This window comes from Colletes latitarsis, chromosome 2 (assembly GCF_051014445.1).
Source record: "Colletes latitarsis isolate SP2378_abdomen chromosome 2, iyColLati1, whole genome shotgun sequence".
In the NCBI taxonomy this organism is placed as follows: domain Eukaryota; kingdom Metazoa; phylum Arthropoda; class Insecta; order Hymenoptera; family Colletidae; genus Colletes; species Colletes latitarsis.
Genome location: NC_135135.1, coordinates 27048907 through 27064112, shown reverse-complemented (window position 1 = coordinate 27064112; position 15206 = coordinate 27048907). Strand labels below are relative to the sequence as shown.

Genomic DNA, 15206 nt, shown 5'->3' with positions numbered 1-15206 from the left:
TAGAACCAACGGCGACACGATTCTGTCAACGAAGTTTCTTACCGTCGCTCGTTATCGATTTCTTCGCGATCCGAATACAGTTTGTCGCGCTGAAAATCGTCCTCTATTTCAGAATTTGTTGACCTGGTCAGTATAAAACACTACGTACAGGGTGTTCGGTCACCCGCTTATAAGGAAAAATTTTAGTGGGGAATTCTAGAGGCCAAAATAAGACGAAAATAAAGAATACCAATTTGTCGATGGAGGTTTCGTTAAAAAGTTATTAACGTTTAAAGTTTTACTGGTACTGAATTTTTTTCTCGAAAATGCGCAGGATTTCGGGGATATGTGTAATGACCAAAAATGATTGTAATTGACCCCCGCAATTGAAAATAATTTTTGTCGAATGATTTGAAATGTTTGAATTTAATTGTTAATAACTTTTTAACGAAGCCTCCATTAACAAATTGGTATTCTAGAATCCCCCATTAAAATTTTTCCCAAGTGTGGCCGAACACCCTGTATAAGTGGAGCACATGCATAACTGGCCCAGAGTTGACAGATGATAGTAAATATGAAATATGGTCGATTTGTGTAAATAAGTTAGTTTCATGTTTTAATACGTTAAAAAAAGTAACGAATTTTGTCACGAGACGGAAACTTCGTAAGCTTTTCGAGACTTCGAAGTCGGTTGTAGCCGCTTCGAATCGCTTCGTCGTCGTAGCTAGTGGTCGAGCACCCTCGTCCCCGTGGTGTAGGTGTGTATTCGATTGTCGGCGTCTACGAACGACCAGCGAGCTTGACATCAGCCGCTATTCCAAGACGGCTGACGCACAAGCTCAAGTTGGTCGTGCGCGTGTTAATAATATAGTGCGTTGTGCGTGCGTGTAGCGGCGTGTATCACCGTGTGCGCGCGCAACTTTTTGCGAAGCTCGTACGGTCGCGAGAGCCGCGGCGACAGCGAATGCACCCTTTCGATTCTTCTCTTTTCCGATGGAGAAACAGAGGCGCGTTTTTCGGTCCAAAAATCGTCCAGGGACGCGCCAGAAATACATCTCCACGAGTCCTTTTCCCGTAGCCCACGAGTTGCAGGAGTCATAGCGCAACGATTTATCGCACGATGAGTCATACATTGTTGGAACGATAATCGAATTACAGCGTCGTGTAACGAGTCGTACGACAACCCTGCGTAGTTCACGATTATCTTTCAACCGTAGTTGCATAAATTATTCTAGAAAAAATCGTTCGTAGCCTTTGTTCCACTTTTGGTCGAGAGCTTTGTTTCTCCATAGAACATGCAGCGATCTGATCCCTCGCTGTTCACTCGGGTCCGCGACACGAGCATTATCGATGGAGGCAACTATTCCGGGAATTGTCGACTATTATGTCTGATTGGCTTGATCGCATTGCAGACGAAAGCGAGAAACACGGAGAGCAAAATGGAGAGAAATATCCAACGTCCGTTTATACTACAGAGACTGTTGTATTTAATGCACCAATGTTCTCGGTTCTGATTTCACGGCGTGTGTGACGTCGAGTTGCGAAAAAGAAACGTAGAAGTTAACTCAGATAAGGCCAAACTGTCATAATAGAGGCGAAAGATAGAAACGAGAAGTAGGTCGGTAAACAACGGCGAGAGCGTGTACAGAAATACAGGTAATAGTTGAAATGTGGAACGCTTCGAAAATTAGGAGGTTAGAAAATTCTGGAAGATCGCGTAAACCGCGGTAGCTGGGCTAGTTGGTGATCAAGAATGCAGGGGGCATCGATCGGTAAAAAGGGACAGTAGTTTTTTAGCTTCGTACGATTAGTGCAAAGTTCTGTCGCGCGTGTACGGGTGACGTGGCAATCGACGCGTGAAAATAAGGAAAGGGCGCATCGTACGGGACAAGGATAATTCTCAGTTCGACGACAGCGAGCGTGCCTCTCACGCGAAAATGAGTCACGATTGTCTTTCGCGGCGCGCATCGAGCGAGAAAGTCGTCGAAGGCGCGACGACGGATTCCGTACGACTCGTGCAACGATAGAGTTGCCGATTCGGGGGGCGTTCGGCGCCTGGAAGGACACGGATCGGCCCCCCTCCCCTTGCTCGCGTATCGTTCGGTGAATCCCGAGCCTGGCGAAGGATTTCGTCGTAGGTGAATGAAAACATCGGGAGGTACGTAACGGTAGAGCGTATTAGAGGATCGGTGAATGGTGGCGTGGCAAAAGCGTGCACTTGCCGCTTCGATTGCGCAAGACAACCGACGTTTTAGAACTGCAAATTTCCCCGCGATACTCCCGTGGCCCTTGCCAAGCAGGTTTGTTGTTTCCTTGGCGCTCTTCCGATTCCAGGAACGAGCGGAAAATGGAACGAAGATAAGGCACATAAACAACACGTTTTTTCCTATTTTTGTTATACGAAAGCATACACGATAGGGTAACTTTCTACGTTCATTCGGTAATCCGATCAGACGAGAATTTTTAGCGTTTAGTCTCCGAGTGTTCCGTAGTTCGTTTTGTGAAAAGGTCTCTGTTGCAATTTATTTTTCGAGAGCTTGCATACGACAGAGGCGTTAATTTCGGGGTCGGTGTCGCGTACGAGCGACTAGGGGAGCGGAGCCTTTCTTCTGGATCAGTTTATCGGAGATGACTACACCCAGAGGGAGAGAAACCCTTGTCGGGGACAAGGGCCGCCGCACACCCACGCGACACCTTTATACTGCCACCTGTAGCTCGTACGCTGTTGCGAAATACATTCCCACCACTTACCGAGCCGAATATATTTATTGCCCACGATTATCGAAATAGAATTGCTCGATGCAAACATTTAATTTTCAGTAGAATTACGGTACGAGATACTTCATGAAATAGCTTTAGTTTTCGTGTGTCGCCAACATTACTGATTTTACACGATTGTAATAGGTCAATGTTCGTACGCGTTTATGATTAAATTTTTGTCCCTTCAACTCGATTGATTTACTCGATTTAACCGTAAATTTTAATAACTTGTTTCAAGGTCGGTCAATTTTTATACACGGCGAGAAGGTGGTTTCTAACGCTAAAAATTACAAACTTTCAAGTTCCGTAAGTATATTAAAGAGTTTGGCATGTTCATTTAACAAACGTTCCTTTCTTACTAGAATCACAGAATTTTAGTTGATTAACACGTTCATTGCTACGACCAGGTTCCTGTGTTTAGTATGAAAAATAATAAATACTTTTGCTGTATCCCCGATGGCAGTACATTTACAACTTTACAACTATTACGGTTACTCTCGTGTAGACGATTTTACGACACGTTGTACGTAACTTTAAAGTGCCTATTACCGTGGCAATGAACGTATTTAATATACAGCCTTTACTCTATCTCTTTTCTGGTATTACAGTTGTTCTCTAAATCTGTGCTTAATACACTTCTTATATACCGGGACCATTATTTCCCCATTCTATTAATATTATATCCTTGACCCACCATCTGATTCTTCAATCCCCTCTCTCGTCCCTCCACTGTTCTGTCTTTACCCATCCTGTCTTCCTTCTCCTGGTTATAATCAATATATTTTATCATATTGAAATTTACATGAAATTTCATCGTAACGATATGATTTGTTATATTAATATACAGGGTGTTCGGCCACCCCTGGGAAAAATTTTAATGCGGGATTCTAGAGGCCAAAATAAGACGAAAATCAAGAATAACAACTTGTTGATGGAGGCTTCGTTAAAAAGTTATTAACATTTAAATTCAAAGATTTCAAATCGTTATAAAAAAATTATTTTCGGCTGCGGGGGTCAGTTACAATCATTTTTGGTGAATACACATACCTCCGAAATCCTATCCACTTTCGAGAAAAAAATTCGAGAAGGTGTGACATTTTTCGACAAAATTTAAAACTTTCAAATCGTTTAAAAAAAATTATATTTAGTTACAGGGGTCAATTACAATCATTTTTCGTCATTACACATATCCCCGAAATCCTATCCACATTCGAGAAAAAAATTCGAGAAGGTGTGACATTTTTCGACAAAATTTAAAAATTTCAAATCGTTTTAAAAAAATTATATTTAGTTACAGGGGTCAATTACAATCATTTTTCGTCATTACACATATCCCCGAAATCCTATCCACATTCGAGAAAAAAATTCGAGAAGGTGTGACATTTTTCGACAAAATTAAAAAATTTCAAATCGTTTTAAAAAAATTATATTTAGTTACAGGGGTCAATTACAATCATTTTTCGTCATTACACATATCCCCGAAATCCTATCCACATTCGAGAAAAAAATTCGAGAAGGTGTGACATTTTTCGACAAAATTAAAAAATCTCAAATCGTTCTAAGAAAATTATTTTCAGTTGCGGGGGTCAATTATAATTATTTTTCGTCATTACACATATCCCCGAAATCCTATCCACATTCGAGAAAAAAATTCGAGAAGGTGTGACATTTTTCGACAAAATTTAAAAATTTCAAATCGTTTTAAAAAAATTATATTTAGTTACAGGGGTCAATTACAATCATTTTTCGTCATTACACACATCCACGAAATCCTATCCACATTCGAGAAAAAAATTCGAGAAGGTGTGACATTTTTCGACAAAATTAAAAAATCTCAAATCGTTCTAAGAAAATTATTTTCAGTTGCGGGGGTCAATTACAATCATTTTTCGTCATTACACATATCCCCGAAATCCTATCCACATTCGAGAAAAAAATTCGAGAAGGTGTGACATTTTTCGACAAAATTAAAAAATTTCAAATCGTTTTAAAAAAATTATATTTAGTTACAGGGGTCAATTACAATCATTTTTCGTCATTACACATATCCCCGAAATCCTATCCACATTCGAGAAAAAAATTCGAGAAGGTGTGACATTTTTCGACAAAATTAAAAAATCTCAAATCGTTCTAAGAAAATTATTTTCAGTTGCGGGGGTCAATTATAATTATTTTTCGTCATTACACATATCCCCGAAATCCTACCCACTTTCTAGAAAAAAATTCTTCTCTCGAAAAAAAAAATTTCAAATCGAACTTTAAACGTTAATAACTTTTTAACAAAGCCTCCATCAACAAATTGGTATTCTTGATTTTCGTCTTATTTTGGTCTCTAGAATCCCCCATTAAAATTTTTCCCAGGGGTGGCCGAACACCCTGTATATAATTCATATATCAAATTTTATTAAGCCAAATGTGTTCCCTCCCGCGTGTAACTAAGCTTGCCAAGTGTTATATTTATTTCCTTAAACAAAAATGCTTGAAAGTTACGTCATTTTTAGCGTAGTGAACCAGAATTCCCCGAGTCCTTCCCCCTCGTAAAGAATCGTCGAGCACGACTGGTTCGATCGAGCGAGCTGGGTGTCTAGCGACAACGCGTAGGCGTACGCGTGCAGGAAATTAAAGGGCGCGTAAGCCTGTTTCTCAATATTTAACTCCAGGTTCGATGCTTGCGTCCCGACAGTGTCGGGAAAGACGCGCGTTCAGAGAAGGTCGTCGCTGTGCACGCACGCTACCAGTCGATCGATATTCGAGCGCGAGAGACGTCGACGGATTGGTCCTGGCTCGAGGATTGGTCCCGGCGAGCGAATCCACGTCGAGGACGTTTCCCACGTTTCTCTTCCGTACGCGAATATTCCCTGCCGTCGCCTTGAAACGTGCCCGAGTTTCTTTTTCCGTCCGTTTCGGGCACGGAACGATTCCGTCGATCCGACTTTTTACGGACTGCCCTTTACAGACACGAGAATCGTCGCGACGGTGGGGATTCTCGAACGGAGAATTACTGCACGACGCTCTATGAAAATTGGCCCTAGGAGATTTTACAAATTCGATAATTACAAGATCACCGTTATTTCTAACTTAGCCTATATTTTCCGTTGAAAAATATTTCTAATTTGTTGATTTGATTATTGAATTTTTGGGTTTGAACACTTCGGTAATTTATCTCTGTAGAATTAAGTGGTATAAATTTGATTGAAATTTTGATATTCAACGTTTATCGATGAATAAAGAACTCGCTTAAAATGATTGAAATTCAGATAGCAGATTCTTTTTGCCAGATGGTGGGGACTCGAGCCTCCATCTTTTTTCGTATCCGTCAATGAGTGTTACATTTGCCCCTCTTCCCTCGGAGAGATCCTGATAGGATTAAGGTTCGATTGTTCTAATAGTCACGGCTCTGTTCCGCGAACGCTTGGTCTCCCATTTATCTTCCCGATCGTTGCAATAAAAACGGTGGTCGATTGCAATTGAAAATCCATACCGAAACGCCCGCTATATCCTGAGAGTCTTCCGGCGGTGCAGCGTGACAGCCCGACGGGAAGAGGTTCTCAGAACAGAGTTTGGGAAACGTTGCGAGCAAGGTCAGTGCCGTAATACCATAAACGAGGTATACGAGTAGACCTTTCATCTTATGGACATTCGTGGCCCAATCTGTCTGCCATACCGACCTGAAAATTCGGCGATGATTTTAGCGTCCTCTTCTTATGGATGGCGGTCAGTCGAGAAACTATTCACTGAAGTGATATTGATGGGCAGACAGCTGTAGTATGTGGGTAAATACATGAGTTGACTATGGAAGGGATTAAAAAACGCAATTTTCAAACGACCATAACTCCTACAATAGTGAATGTATTTCAATGAAATTTATTTCTGAAGTAGAGATCGTGGATATCCACAAGAAAATATAAGACAACATTTCTGTAGACCGTCATACAAATTCATTAAAAATCGACAGGGGGTAGGTGGGCAAATTTTTCGGTGAAAAAGAAAAATTTTAAATCATTCTAAAAAAATTATTTTCGGTTGCAGGGGTCTATTGCAATCATTTTTGGTGATTAGACATACCCCCAAATTCCTACGTACTTCCGAGAAAAAAATTCGAGTAGGTAGCCATATTTTTCGACAAAATAAAAAAATTTCAAATCGTTCTGAAAAAATTATTTTCGGTTGCAGGGGTCAATTGCAATCATTTTTGGTGATTAGACATACCCTCAAATTCCTACGCGTTTTTGAGAAAAAAATTCGAGAAGGTAGACAAATTTTTCGACAAAATTAGAAAATTTCAAATCATTCTGAAAAAATTATTTTCGGTTGCGGGGGTCAATTATGATCATTTTTGGTGATTAGATATACCCCCAAATTCCTACGCGTTTTTGAGAAAAAAATTCGAGAAGGTAGACAAATTTTCGACAAAATTAGAAAATTTCAAATCGTTCTGAAAAAATTATTTTCGGTTGCAGGGGTCATTTATGATCATTTTTGGTGATTAGACATACCCTCGAATTCCTATGTATTTTCGAGAAAAAAATTCGAGTAGGTGTGAAATTTTTCGACAAAATTAAAAAATTTCAAATCGTTCTAAAAAAATTATTTTCGTTTGCAGGGGTCAATTGCAATCATTTTTGGTGATTAGACATACCCCCAAATTCCTACGCGTTTTTGAGAAAAAAATTCGAGAATGTAGACAAATTTTTCGACAAAATTAGAAAATTTCAAATCGTTCTGAAAAAATTATTTTCGTTTGCAGGGGTCAATTATGATCATTTTTGGTGATTAGACTTAACCTCGAATTCTTACGCGTTTTCGAGAAAAAAATTCTTTATCGAAAAATGGTCCGAAATACATTGGATGTAAAGGTCTACTCGTTCACCTCGTCTGTGGTGCGATAGTCTTCGTCGACGTTCGACGATTTGGTTGTATGCACTCTTTGTTTCGTATTTTTTTTTATCCGTTGCATTTATACACGTATTTCGTCGAAAGGCGTTCGAGACAACGCATTGAAGTTGATTCGTCGCGCGAAACCGAAGACTCGTGCATGGTCGATTGCTCGAACGAACAAGGTTCGCCTTATCAGTCGCCTGCCGGGCTACTCTGCTAAAACTTCTGCTAGTTTCTATAGGGTTACATAAAAGGTCTCGTCGTTTTCAATCCTTTCGGTCCAACGTAATATTTTGAGTATTGAATTTGTTCTTTTAAACCAATCTGGACGCGTAAATGCTTTAAGATATATTGGAAACGTGTTTCGTTGGAAAGGTGTTTCGGTCACCCCTGGGAAAAATTTTAATGGTGGATTCTAGGAGCCAAAATAAGACGAAAATGAAGAATACCAATTTGTTGATGGAGACTTTATTAAAAAGTTATTAACGTTTAAAGTTCCGCCTGTAGATAGGCAACCTGTGAACAGCTGCGTACGCGTGACAGTGGTTCTCACTCAGAAAACTGAGGCTGTCGATACGTCACTAAGTAGAGTTTCTCGTGCTGAGTGAGAACCACTGTTGTACGCACGCAGCTGTACGCAGGTTGCCTATCTACAGGCGGAAATTTAAATGGTAATAACTTTTTAACAAAGCCTCAATCAACAAATTGGTATTCTTGATTTTCGTCTTATTTTGGCTCCTAGAATCTTCCATTAAAATTTTTCCTAGGAGTGGCTGAACACCCTGTATATTATATTGAGCATTTGCAGGAGGTATCTAAAGAACTACTCGTAGGAACGAATATTAAAAGTATTTTATTCGACTAGGTATTGATTTTTTTTTTTTTATTCTATGATATTCTTTTTAGTACAGAGCCTTCGGTATTCTCGAATATTTTCTCATTGAACGTTGCGCGCTGCATGTCCACCGATGGTAAAAACAAATAAGTTTAATTAAATAATTTATAATTAAAGGCAAACACACAGGAGTGCTGCCGAGCTAAATTAATAGGATACGTGGAATATGTAAAACAAACATTTCTGTTCTAACTGTTTATAATTAAAGCAAAATGCTACAGTGTTTGTAATTATAGGGAAACATACATAGACAGGGTTGATTAGGGAGAGTAATCACGATATTGAAATATTATTCTAAATACTGTATATTTGTGGTGCTCGATCCTAATTTCTAAAGGTATTTAAAGTTAAACGAATCCGGTATGTTCTTCCATGAAGAACAGAAAAATCAAAAGAGAGTTTTATTCGACCTTTGAATACGGATACACGAAATATGTACATACAAGAATGTAAGTGGAATCACATTCGCGTAACTGGACGATTTTATGAGATATAAAAATTATTCAGTTAATTATTGACAAAGAAAACAAAACGATTGTATTCTCAAACAAGCAAAGACAAAACGTGTTTTCGTGTTCCTCATTGTGTTCGGTGTCGGAACCGGTAATTTTCGGGGCACGTGTCGCCCGTTATCGGTGAATCGAGCCCGGTCAAGTTTCGAGGCTTCGTAGAAACGAGTCGTTTCGAGTAGGCGCTCCGGCTGCTCGGCTTTCGAAGCTCGCGCAACCTGTTTGCAGGCTACAAAATGAGAATAAGCTCTCGTGCATGGACGCAGACCGTGCTGACACGCGCGAACCGCGAGCTAATATTGATCTACGCGTTACTAACCTAGCATACGTGCTCGTTCTCCGAGAGCGTTAAAGGTTGCCGGACAAGCGACCCTCTCACCCTCTTCGAAAATTACTTGGGGTGGTCGATGAATCGCGCCAACAAAAATGCACGAAAAACGGCGCATCAGTCTCTCGACGGAAACGACTGAACACTAGTCCCTCGCTTGATGACCGAAAATTGGGTCCGCCGGTTTTCTTCGTTCCATGCGCAGAGAATTAAAATACGCAGGTCGAATAGAATAGATGTTTTCTAAACATTAGTACAGACAATTATTATTTGTATAGTTTCAAAAAAATTACTGAAAGATTTTGGAAAATTTAGAAAACACCGATTCACGTGTCAAACGAGGCGTTTTGTTTCGTAAATTTTTACGTTCGAGTGTTATATGTTTTGAAACCGTATATCGTATTCGCGAGATGCGAAACGAATTATCTGCGTTAGCGGAGGACTTGGGTTACACCTGATTCGCGTTGAAATCCTTGGCCCGTTATTTTCTTTGTTTCCTCTCGCGGGGATCTTAACTCGTTTGCGAGCAAGAAGATAACGTATTACCAGCACGGAAATTGGTTCGTAAAGCCAACTTTATCGATTTCCATTACGCGACGCGTCGCTTACCCTCTACTTTCACGAACGTTGTTCGAGCCCCGCGTACTAACGCCGAGACAGAGACCGTACACCCCTTAGTGAAAACGCTGTTTCAGAAGCGTCGGTTCTAAGTGACTACAAATAATGGCCAACGAAGGCTTAAATATTACTATTGAAAATGTACTAAATATTTATTAAGCAGACAGAAACTTTAATGGGAGATTCTAGAGGCTAAAATAAGACGAAAATCAAGAATACCAATTTGTCGATTGACGCCTCGTTAATAAGTTATTAACGTTTAAAGTTCCGCCTGTGGAACGGTAATCTGCGATCAGCTGCGTGCACGCCATAGCGTGATAGCGTGAACTTTAAACGTTAATAACTTTTTAACGAAGCCTCGATCAACAAATTGCTATTCTTGATTTTCGTCTTATTTTTGCCCCTAGAATCCACCATTAAAATTTTTCCCACGGGTGGCCGAACATCCTGTATATTTATTGCGTACTAATGGGCGTTGTTCCGTCGGGAATGATAATAAACGTCGCGGGAAATTAGATTCTGGATCACGCGTTGGAAAACCTATAACTTTGTTCGAAAAGTTATCTCGTTATTTGGCCGAGTCTTCATTTCACGGGATGGTCGCGGATATATGCGGAGTTATGACTGAAATTTCCGTCGCCACGCATCCCGCGAGATACTTCGGACGGACATTGTTTCGAACGATCCCAACGTACACTGACAATCAAAAGTTTGGAACCGCTGTACGAATCAAGAGAAACGGCATCTTTCTCTTCGTCAAAGGTGCCCTTTTGATGTTGGTCGGTGCAACAACCGGACACCCCAATCGAGCTCATCCCACAAAAGCTCCAAAGTTCAAGGGTTCAAGTTCGTTGACTGCACCGACACATTTACTTTCGACGTTAGCTTTTTTATTAAAAATACTAAAGTTAAAGTTCAGCTACCGATCTCAGTTAAATTATAATGTTCTTTACACACATCTCTTCTTTTAAGGAAAAATTTTAATGGGAGATTCTTGAGGCCAAAATAAGACGAAAATCAAGAATATCAATTTTTCGCTTGAGGTTTCGTTAAAAAGTTATTAACAATTAAATTCAAAAACTTCAAATCGATCTGGAAAAATTATTTTCGGTTACGGGGGTCAATTACAATAATTTTTGGTGAATAGACATACCCTCGAATTCCTAACCACTTTCGAGAAAAAAATTCGAGAAGGTGTGAAATTTTTCGACAAAATTAAAAAATTTCGAATCGATCTGGAAAAATTATTTTCGGTTACGGGGGTCAATTACAATAATTTTTGGTGAATAGACATACCCTCGAATTCCTAACCACTTTCGAGAAAAAAATTCGAGAAGGTGTGAAATTTTTCGACAAAATTAAAAAATTTCGAATCGTTCTAAAAAAATTATTTTCGGTTACGGGGGTCAATTACAATAATTTTTGGTGAATAGACATACCCTCGAATTCCTAACCACTTTCGAGAAAAAAATTCGAGAAGGTGTGAAATTTTTCGACAAAATTAAAAAATTTCGAATCGTTCTAAAAAAATTATATTTAGTTACAGGGGTCAATTACAATCATTTTTCGTCATTACACATATCCCCGAAATCCTATCCACATTCGAGAAAAAAATTCGAGAAGGTGTGAAATTTTTCGACAAAATTAAAAAATTTCGAATCGATCTGGAAAAATTATTTTCGGTTACGGGGGTCAATTACAATAATTTTTGGTGAATAGACATACCCTCGAATTCCTAACCACTTTCGAGAAAAAAATTCGAGAAGGTGTGAAATTTTTCGACAAAATTAAAAAATTTCGAATCGTTCTAAAAAAATTATTTTCGGTTGCAGGCGTCAATTACAATCATTTTTAGTCATTACACATACCTCCGAAATCCTACCCACTTTCGAGAAAAAAATTCAGAACGAACGAAACTTTAAACGTTAATAACTTTGTAACGAAGCCTCCATCGACAAATGGGTATTCTTTATTTTCGTCTTATTTTGCCCTCTAGAATCCCTCATTAAAATTTTTCCCACGGTTGGCCGAACACCTTGTATAACGCAAAACTAGTCTTTTCAGATAGCAAAAAAGTTGAAGCAATTAGTGAGCTAGGAAATACTAAAGTTTCCATAGTATAGTATTTATAAGAGAAGGAAAGATTCATCAACAGTTGTTTCTGATGCAACAGTATGTTAACGAGGATAAAAAAAAAATTGTGAATATTTCTTCATGAAAATTGTTGGAACGTCCGTGGGGATTGGGTTGCTCGTGTAATTGTTTCGTAACTGCGTAGCTCGTTCGGAGGGGTTGTGCACATGCTCGATATATCGACGTAATTGGCGACAGTCGATATGGATGTGGGTATCCATAGACTGGTAAATATATTATCGTTGCTTGTCGGAAACTTTGTACTGCGGATTCGAAGGTCGTAGATCGATGAAACGAAATCAAGTCGTTACAGTGTTTTGTAATCTGCTTACCGTTTCCTTCAGCTGTCTTTGTAAACGAGGGAAACTTGTTTAAAATATCTTTCTATCCATCCAGACTTTGCATAAAATAAGAATAAAATGAGAATCGTTGTAGGTAGCTTTTATTCGCCAATTATTCATTCTTGCTAATTTCATTGTATCTTTTCTGATTTGTGCTCTTATTGATTGTGAACTCACACGTTATCAGTCTCGTGTTACATCGTGACGACCAAAATTAGTTTTAACCTCTATAGAAGAACGTTTCAAACAGCTAGGGATATTCTATAACAGGTTATGCGTCAAACACGCAACCCGATTCATTAAATTCTGCGGTACGCTGACCTTTTCATTACGAGTATTATTATTTGCTGAAAATATTAACTTTTCAATAACGTGGGATGCAAGGGAAATTCACACATTTTCTACTCATCAATACTAAAAGAACAAAAGATGGACTTAAGTTTGTATTTAATGTAGATATATCACCATCCATGCAAAATCAAAAGAAACTAGTACGTATTAACAAATATAAAAATCTAGGTGATAGAAATATTTTATTCGATGGTTCTAAATGTGCTGTAAGTAACTGTGGTACTAACGAAACTGAGTGTTGAGAAAACGATCTTGATAGCAGCCATCTGGCGGCAGAAATTTTAAACAAGCGGAATTTAATACAAGATCAATTAGAAGAAAATAACGTTGGGGGTATAATTTTTCAATCAATCCCCGGAGTTGAATTTAATGAAAATTTTAATTTTTATCGACGTCGTACGGAAAGTAGAACGATAAATTCAGGGTAATAAACGTGCGCGTTATTAAGGCCGAATACTCGTCAATACGCGTACAGTTTAAATGTATCTCTCCGACAACCGTGTACCTCCACACGCTAACTGCGCTATATTGTTTTATATCGATTTGCGATGGCCTCGTATAAAATTCTCACGTTCAGCCTCGCGTCTGAATAGAGTTCGGCGATGACGATCCCTACCGTGCTCTTAACACCGGAAGTACCGAAACAAGCACGCGAAAAACGGTGAAAGTAATTTTGTTCAAACTGATTTTTATTTTTCACGGTAAGAGAATCGAGTACTTGATCATTTCAGTTCATAATTTTTTAGCAAAGAATTATACAGGGTGTTCAATCACCCCCGGGAAAAATTTTAATGGGGGATTCTAGAGGCCAAAATAAGACGAAAATCAAGAATACCAATTTGTTGATGGAGGCTTTGTTAAAAAGTTATTAACGTTTAAAGTTCTGCTCGTACTGAATTTTTTTCTCGAAAATGCACAGGATTTCGGGGGTACGTCTGTTCACCAAAAATTATTGTAATGGACCCTCGTAATCGAAAATAATTTTTTCAAAACGATTTGAAATTTTTTTTTTTCGCCGAAGAATTTAGGCAACTATCCCCTGTCGATTTTTCATATGAATTCGTTTTTGATTTTTAATTAATCTCTTTGACGCTGTACGGGAATTTTGTCTAATACTTTTTTGTAGGTATCCATAAGCTCCACTTCAAAAATAAATTTCATTGAAATATATTCACTATTATAGGAGTTATGGTCGTTTGAAAATTGGACAACTGTTATGGGGTTTACATTTTTTTTCTCGAAAGTGGGTAGGATTTCGGGGGTATGTCTAATGACCAAAAATTATTGTAATCGATCTTCGTAATCGAAAATAATTTTTCCAAAACGATTTGAAATTTTTTTTTTCCGTCGAAAAATTTCACACCTTCTCGAATTTTTTTCTCGAAAGTGGGTAGGATTTCGGGGGTATGTATAATGACCAAAAATGATTGTAATTGACCACCGCAACCGAAAATAATTTTTCCAGAACGATTTGAAATTTTTGAATTTAATTGTTAATAACTTTTTAACGAAGTCTCCATCAACAAATTGGTATTCTTGATTTTCGTCTTATTTTGGCCTCTAGAATCCTCTATTAAAATTTTTCCCAGGGTTGACCGTACACCCTGTATAACTTCATTTTGTTTAAACTCCTCACACTCGTTTATTAATCTTTACGAAATACGTACAAATTTGTTCAAAGTAAAATTTCAATAATTGGCCCCATTCAGAGTGTTTTAAAATGTAGTAAAGAAACACAACGACGTCTTATGGCTTCAGCCACTCCACACACTCGAAAAGCGAATAAAAATTCTTAATTAAAACTGGTAACGCTTTGAAGTTCAATTATCGGTTTTTGAATGGTTTCCATCATTTTTGCGAACCAAAAATATACATCTGAAATAAACTATTAAATTGATTGGACTATAACGACGAGCTCAAATTGAAAATATACACACTGATAAAACATGTTAATCTTTAACATAAACAGACGTTATTAAATCATTATTATGTATACAGCAAAATATTGTGGGTGGTACAATTTCAACTTCTTTTACATTACCTAGTGACAAGGCCATTTTAGGAAAGGGCCAGAATAAAGTGTGTGTCGTTCGTGAGAAATCTTAGATCCCACCGTCTGAGTTTAGCGGACAGTTGTTTCAGGAGTAATTTCAGCAAGGTTTTCCGCGAGGAAGAGAGAAAGGCGGAAAATGGTGGCCAAGGAAGAAGGAAGGGCGGGTCGGCTGCAGGGGTTGCGCGCGCCTCCGCAGATCAATATTTCATTTCAGCCTCACCAGCCAAACCCCTATTCCTGCGCTCGTCTTCTCGATTCCGCCTATTGTATCCTGGGTAATTGCCTCTTTTTCTATCCGCTGCCGTATCTAATTTCGCGTTTCCTTCGTCGACTTTCTGGTCGGGCCCTTCCGCGATTCGGA

At 38.7% G+C, this 15206-nt stretch overlaps 1 protein-coding gene across 2 annotated transcripts in view; it reads left to right on the top strand.

Moving 5' to 3' along the window:
- Positions 1-15206, top strand: part of 14-3-3zeta (tyrosine 3-monooxygenase/tryptophan 5-monooxygenase activation protein zeta) — a 52176-nt gene that overhangs the window by 9818 nt on the left and 27152 nt on the right. Inside the window, exon 2 of one of the 2 annotated variants that reach the window (XM_076783176.1) lies at positions 2978-3045. The exons of the other annotated variant lie outside the window; for it this stretch is intronic. The gene's annotated coding sequence lies outside the window, so the exon portion shown is untranslated. The remainder of the gene's footprint in view (positions 1-2977; positions 3046-15206) is intronic. 2 annotated transcript variants of the gene reach the window in all.